This window comes from Panicum virgatum, chromosome 9K, assembly GCF_016808335.1.
Source record: "Panicum virgatum strain AP13 chromosome 9K, P.virgatum_v5, whole genome shotgun sequence".
Classification (NCBI taxonomy): domain Eukaryota; kingdom Viridiplantae; phylum Streptophyta; class Magnoliopsida; order Poales; family Poaceae; genus Panicum; species Panicum virgatum.
This window is the reverse complement of record NC_053144.1, coordinates 37,843,835-37,850,832: the sequence shown is the minus strand read 5'-3', so window position 1 is coordinate 37,850,832 and position 6,998 is coordinate 37,843,835. Positions and strand designations below refer to the sequence as shown.

The following is a 6,998-nucleotide window of genomic DNA, read 5'->3' as shown; positions in this document are numbered from 1 at the left end:
CATACACATATGCTGCTTGTTTTTGCACTGAGCTATGTCAAATTGTTGTGACCCTTGAGAGAATTCTTTCCATGCTTTCATGATCAAGATTCATGTGCACACCATATACCCCCTTGCTATGCTTCTTTGAGAAGTTAGCATTGTACCATCCACTCATTCAACAAAATAAACGCTCCACTATATGTGTTGGTCTCTCTCTCTAGTCTTTGTTAAAAAAAAGAAGAGAGGCATGGGCTATCGAGAAAAAAATATATGGACACATGAAGGTCCAAGTATTGAAAAAAAAGAAAGAAAAAACTGTGGGCACATGAAGGTCCATGAAAAAAGAAAGAAAAAACTGTGGGCACATGAAGGTCCATGAAAAAGAAAAAAAGAAAAAAAAGATTCAAAAGAATTTATATAGGGAGAGAGATCATACAAAAGGAGTTTCCATTCCATCCATCACAATCCATGCACGTGCACATCTTAATCTGATTGTATGACTTTTTTTTCTCTTTGGATCCGGTCTTTGACTTTGCAATATATGTAATACAAGTATGCCTAATCCTTCATGCCCTACCTTGAGCTCCACACATAGCCATCACTAGAAGTAGGATGAAGAAAAGGCAAGTCAAATGCCTTGGTAAGGACATATACACATTGAGCAATATGAGAGAATCAAATGAGGAGCTAAGCAAGGTTTGTTTTGAAAACTTATTGAAAAAAACCCCAAGCTACTTGACATGTGGAGTAGAAGTGATTTGATTCGCGACCATTCCATTCCTCAACTATCCACGATGGCATGATAGACACTTCAAAGTTCACAAGTGCAAGGTATGGTTTGGAATATCGCTTATGCTCGCTTCATACCTTTGGAAGTCATGTTCCACCTTAGTCCATTCTGCTTTACTCGAGGATGAGCAAATGCTAAGTGTGGGGGAGTTGTTGACGGCTCTTAAGTACCAAATCTAGGCCGTCAACTCCTGCATAAATACATAAAATGTAAACATTAACATAGTGGTAGGGATTTATTACTGACCATTTCCACGAGTGTTGGTAATTATTTGTATGCAGGTGAAATAAGAGTGAAAACACACTTCATGAGCAGGGAAACACATTCCACAGATCAAGGCAAAATGTGCAACCAATCAGAGAACACAAGTCAGTCTCAATTGGATCAAAACAAGCCCATTCACCCAAGCAAACCAGCTTAGGACAGGCCAAGACCCATGGGGTTAGGACAAGGAGGCCCAGGACAGCCTGCTGGACGAAGCTGGGGGCGGTTGGAGCCTCGGCCAGGCCGACCGACCTACAGGTTGGCCGACCTGGCCCGTGGGCCCCACCGCCTCATCCAAGCCATGTGTCGCCTCCTCATAGGTCCCCTAGGTCGGTTATTGGAGGATTAGCTACTGAAGGACGCCGTGCTGCCCGTGGCTCCCTCCTATATATATGAAGGGAGGGGTCCCAAATGAGGACACCACCAAGTTGGAGTTCACATCCACCAAGTGCTCATCCAAGCCTCCTCTTTGGTTTAGAGCTTCCTAGCTTAGGGAGAGGGTAGAGGTACTCAGGAGGGGCACTGGTCTTCGGTGCTCTTCTCCATTTTTGTACCTCTACGAGAGTGAGAGCGTAGTTCGGGAGAAGTGCCGGGGTGTCGGCACTCGGCCCCAGCTTGTACCTCTACGAATGCTGCTACATTCTTCAGGTTTAGTAAGTATTCGTGGTTCCTATCTCTAGTATTTTACTTGGTATAGTAGATGCTAGTAGTGCTTGTAGTTGAGTGAGATCAGTTCTCTTACTCGCGGGTTCGTCGCTCTGTATTCGTACAGAGTGCTGTAGTTTGCTACGGGGTGCCATACGTAGTTAGACTGCAATAGTCATCAGTAGCGTAGGTGTGGTGTCTAGGCTAGGGGTTATCCTTCGTTTGCCTTATATCCCACGGTTTGATAGAGGTAGGTCGTAGGTGGAGACAACCCTATTGGTCCTTCGTAATCCTCCACGTTCGGATATAGCATAGAGCTATTGGCCGGAGTCGACTGGCAGACCAGTTGTAAGCCGGTGCCCGAAGCGAGTATTGTGCCCGAGAGATCGACCATTAACTCAGCAGTATTGCTATCTTAGGAATCCTCTCTTCCCTTCTACCTATCTTGGTGTGTCCTTAGATCGATTAGAATAGTGGAGAGTGCACACACGTTCCCTGTGGATTCGATAACCCTTGGAATACTCTGAGGTGAAAGCTACAATGGTATCCGTGCGCTTGCGGATTTATTCGTGATGCTAAAATACCCAACATTAAGCTAGTACAATTATCATTCGATTTATGATACTCTTTACCATAGTGCTTCCCTAAGGAAAACATGATACCCTGGAATACTCCAAGGTGAAGTGTTACAGCGGTGATTCTGTGCCCTTGCCGAATTTATACTCCATTGGGTATAAGAAACACCAACAAGCATTTCTGGCACCGTTGCCGGGGAAGCAATTGGCTAAAGATATCGTTAATAGTTTGATAAACTTTACGAGTTTGTCACTGCTAATCTTAGCGGCCTTACCATTGCTCTCCCTATCCTTTGATTGTCACTGTTAATAGTTTCGACCTACCAAATAACTTCAACCCGAATCCAGAAAGAATTGGGAGGATTGTGAGACGCCGCATCATCCCACCTCAGAAAAGACTCACTTGGCCTATCAGTTCTCCATCCACTTCAGCCTCATCACCCATGGCTCAAAAGACTCTCTGTTAGCTCTCAGCCCCGTCCAGTAGCCACATTCCTACTGGATTGAACCAAGACCAAGCCGGCAATGACGGCTTTGAGTTGAAAACTGGACTGGTGAACATGGTTCAAGCAAGTTCGTTCTGTGGAAAGGCATCTGAGGATGCCAATGCCCATCTCCAGAACTTTCTAGAGGTGAGTAACACTATCAACCCCAAGGGAATTATGATGGATATCGTCCGCCTTCGGCTATTCCCGTTCTCACTGCTCGGGAAAGCCAAGACGTGGTTTTACTCCAACAAGGAAGCTTTCATGACATGAGAAGCATGTTCAAATGCATTCCTGGCCAAATACTTACTGGTGGGCAAGACAAATGCCCTCCGGAATAGAATCTCCGGTATCCAGCAACTACCGGATGAGACAATCCCAGAGGCCTGGGAGCGTTTGCAGGAGTACATACAAGCATGCCCACACCACAGCATGGAGGAATGGCTGATCATTCAGAACTTCTTCCACGGCATGAATCAGCAAGCCAAGGACCATGTAGATGCAGCAGCAGGTGGTTCCTTCCTCTCTCTCTCGATGTTGCAGGAGCGAAGATGCTGATGGACAAGATAGCCTCCAATCAGAGTTGGAAAGGTGAAAAGCAGCCAGCCCGTCCTAGGGTCATGCATCAGATCGATAGTGTCGACATGCTGGCTATCAAGATGGACCTTTTGATGAAGAAACTGGAATCTCCGCATAAGGAGGTAAACCAGGTTTCAGAGTCTCGGATCACATGTGAAACATGTGGCGAGACTGGGCACTCGGGCACCTCGTGCCCCCTAACTCAAGAGGACGTGAACTTTGTTGGAACCAACAACAACAATCCCAACTCGGGATTTCGTCCTCAGCAAGGTTGGAACTCAAATCCCAACCTCCCTTTCGGTCAACAGCAAGGTATGAACTATCATAAAAATTTTCAGCCTACCTTAAAAGACCTAGTGTACGGCCAGAAGCAGATAAATGACAACACTAGCAAGAAGTTTCTTGCTAATGACAAGATTTTGGAGTCTTTGGCTGCACAAATAGAGGGCTTCAATTCAGTTATTAAAAACCAGTTGAGCTTTAATAAAATGATAGAAACTCAAGTAGCTCAACTAGCCTCATCTTGTCCTAACGCTAACACTGGGAAACTGCCCGGGCAACCAGAAGTTCCCTCGAAAGAGAATGTTAATGCGGTGACTATGCGTGGTGGTAAGTCCACATGGGAGCCACCTCTTCCACAAGATGCAGGATCTCGGCGGAAAGCCATAACTGCTAGCCATACCGACGCTGAAGATGAAGAGCAGGAGGAGGCCGTCGACTCCAACACATTTGCAACCCAGGAAGACCCCGTGGAACCGCCTAGAACTTCATGGGATTACCACGACACAACTACCTTATCATTTCGATTCAGATAAGGAAGCCAGTGGCCGACGAACAATTTGGCAAGTTTGTCGAGGTAATAAAGAAGCTATATGTCAATATACCGCTTCTTGATGCTATGCAGGTGCCTACATATGCCAAGTATATCAAAGATATTCTTGGAAACAAGAGAGCACTGCCCACCACCAAGGTCGTGCAGTTAACAGAAGAGTGTAGCGCTGCTATACTCAATCCCCTTATGGTGAAGAAGAAGGACCCAGGCTGCCCAACCATCACATGCTCAATCGGAACTCAACATTTCTCAAACGCTCTATGCGACTTGGGAGAAAGCGTTAGCGTCATGCCAAAGGTAGTCTATGACCGCCTTAACCATCATGCGCTTGCCCCTACTGCCATGTGTTTGCAGCTAGCGGACCAATCGGTTCGCTACCCCGCGGGAATAGCAGAGAACATTCCGGTCAAAATCCGGAATTTCCTGATTCCCGTTGACTTTGTCGCCCTCGACATGAAAGTCAACACCAAGACGCCTCTCATCCTGGGAAGGCCGTTCTTGAGCACAGCAAACGCGAGTACCGATGTGGGAGCTGGAGGAATCCAGCTCAACATCAATGGTCAGAAGGAGAAGATCGCCTTCAAACCGAAGGTCGAACAATGTTCTCAAGTTAAGGCAATCAATCGAAAGAAGAAATCCGAGAAAGAGCCGGAGAAGCCATCCATCCCACCTATTGAAGCCCTCATTGAGTACGTAGAAAGCCTGTGTATTCAAGAGGAGGCGAAGAAAATCAAGCTTCACAACTACAGAAACGCGAGACGAAGGGTCCAACGTAAGAAATTTCTAGAATCGGAAAATAAAGAGGTCGAAGCAACACCCACACCCAAGAAAGTGTGGCGGAAGAAAGTGTCGTCGTCAGGGACTCCATCCAGCGACGACAAACGAACCAAAGGTATGGAGAGTCCCGCTCACCCGAGCCCGCGCCATGAGGTTCATGGTATGTATCCATCCTTGCATTGCATATAGGATAGTTTGAATTTCCATGCATAGTTTTTCTATTTCATCTCTGCATAAGCATATTTGTTTTAAACCAAAGCATGTTTTAATTTCGAAACTCTGCATTCAAAGGAACTTCACAAAAAATTTCGAAAAAATTTGGCCAAATGTTAGGCCTACCGGCCCCACTTTGTTTCATCTAGCTAGGAGCAGCAGGGAATGGGATACATTGCGTGCACATGGAGAAAGGGACAAAGCTTGGCGCATTGAACGTGCAGGGTGTAGGCCGCCTGGCCCCAGGTAGGCCGGCCGGCTCTCCCCCTCCGCTCATGTCCCGTCACCACCGAAAGGAGCACTACCATCTGAAGGTCTACGGAGTAGAGCACCGGCATGGCTCGCTCAGCGCCATGGAGAAGCCGACCGGCCTGGCCCTCGCACTGCTCTATAAAACCCGACAATGGCGATGCTTCTCGGTGCACTAGAAGCTCAGGTTTGCATGCCTCAGCCCGAGCTCGTCCATCTCCTATCCCTTTCTTAAGTCTCTTTGCTTAATCAAGCTCTTTTGAGCTAGTTAAGTGGAGAACTTAAGTGCTAGCTCAACCAAAAACAAATAAAATTCTGTAGTAATCAGTGAAGTCCATAAACCAGAAAATACCAAAAATATTTCCCTTCGAATAAATTCATGGAACGCTGAACGATGAACCTTTGTGGTGGTGTAATGCCCCGCAAGAACGACTAACCCCTTGTCCTAATTGCCATATCCTTCGGGTATTGTGTGTGCTAACATCTTGCAGGAATCATGATCGGGAAAGCCAAGGAGAAGATCAAGAAGGCGCTCTCGAAGAGCTCCAGAAGCTCACGAAGTTCATCTTCATCCCGGGATACTGTGTCGGTTGACTCCGGTCGCCATACAAATGTATCTCTGAGTGAAGAAGAAACTCCAGTAGTCCCGAGACCCCATCTCCGTATCAGGATTCTGATGATGGTCGAGCAAATTGCCATCAAGAACGACTACGAATGGGAGGCCCTTGAACTACTGAAGAAACAAAACTTCGGCCATGCCAAGAGGTTCGACACTCGTTTTCTCATGAAGACAGGCTCAAGCAGGACATGAACCAAGCCTTCACCACTGTCGGATGGGAGGATTTTTCCGACGTTGTGTAACTAGGTTCACAACTCCTAACCATGGAATTTCTCATTTCTCTTGCCATTGAAGAAACCAGCACTGAAACTAAAATTTATTTTCGGCTCTTCAATGAACAATTTTTTTTTGATGTGGCTCTTCAATGAACAATTCGTAATGAAACTTAAAGAGTTTAGCATCGCGTTGGGGTTTCATAAAAGATGCATCCTTGACCCCAGCGAGCTTGCTAAGAAACACCATTATGATCAAAATTCATGGTGGAGTGCAATCTCAAATGAACCTGTGAGTAGTAAGAACAGCATAGTCTCCATCCATAATCCTACCCTAAATCGTCCCATCCACCAGAACCTTAGGTATGAGCCAACTTACTTATAGTACATACGGGATGAGTAATATGCTATGCACAAGGTACCTGCAGGGTGTGAATATTGATGCAACTCCTAATCCACTGAGCCTTAGTCTAAATTTTGCTCGAGGACGAGCAAAATTTAAGCTTGGGGGGTGTTGACGGCCATTATTTCACATTCTGACCGTCAACTTCTTGGGAATAAATTGAACTTACACTATGCTCCATTCATATTCTATTTAAATCTATAAAATTCCACAAGTTTTGGATGAGTTATGATTTCAGGAGCAGATGTACCAAAAATGGGTGAAATTGGGCACAAACACAGGCCGACTGGCTAGGCCGGCCGGCCTGGCACCCATGAAGAACCTACCACGTCTTCGATCCAGGAGCAAAGTAACACTCACAATGCCTCTGAAT

At 46.1% G+C, this 6,998-nt stretch overlaps 1 non-coding gene across 1 annotated transcript; it reads right to left on the bottom strand.

Annotated features, from left to right (window-relative positions):
- Positions 1-3,068: 3,068 nt before the first annotated feature.
- On the bottom strand, positions 3,069-3,175 carry LOC120653137. Its single transcript, XR_005666818.1, has one exon. It is a non-coding gene; the product is annotated as a small nucleolar RNA R71 (small nucleolar RNA).
- Positions 3,176-6,998: the final 3,823 nt, after the last annotated feature.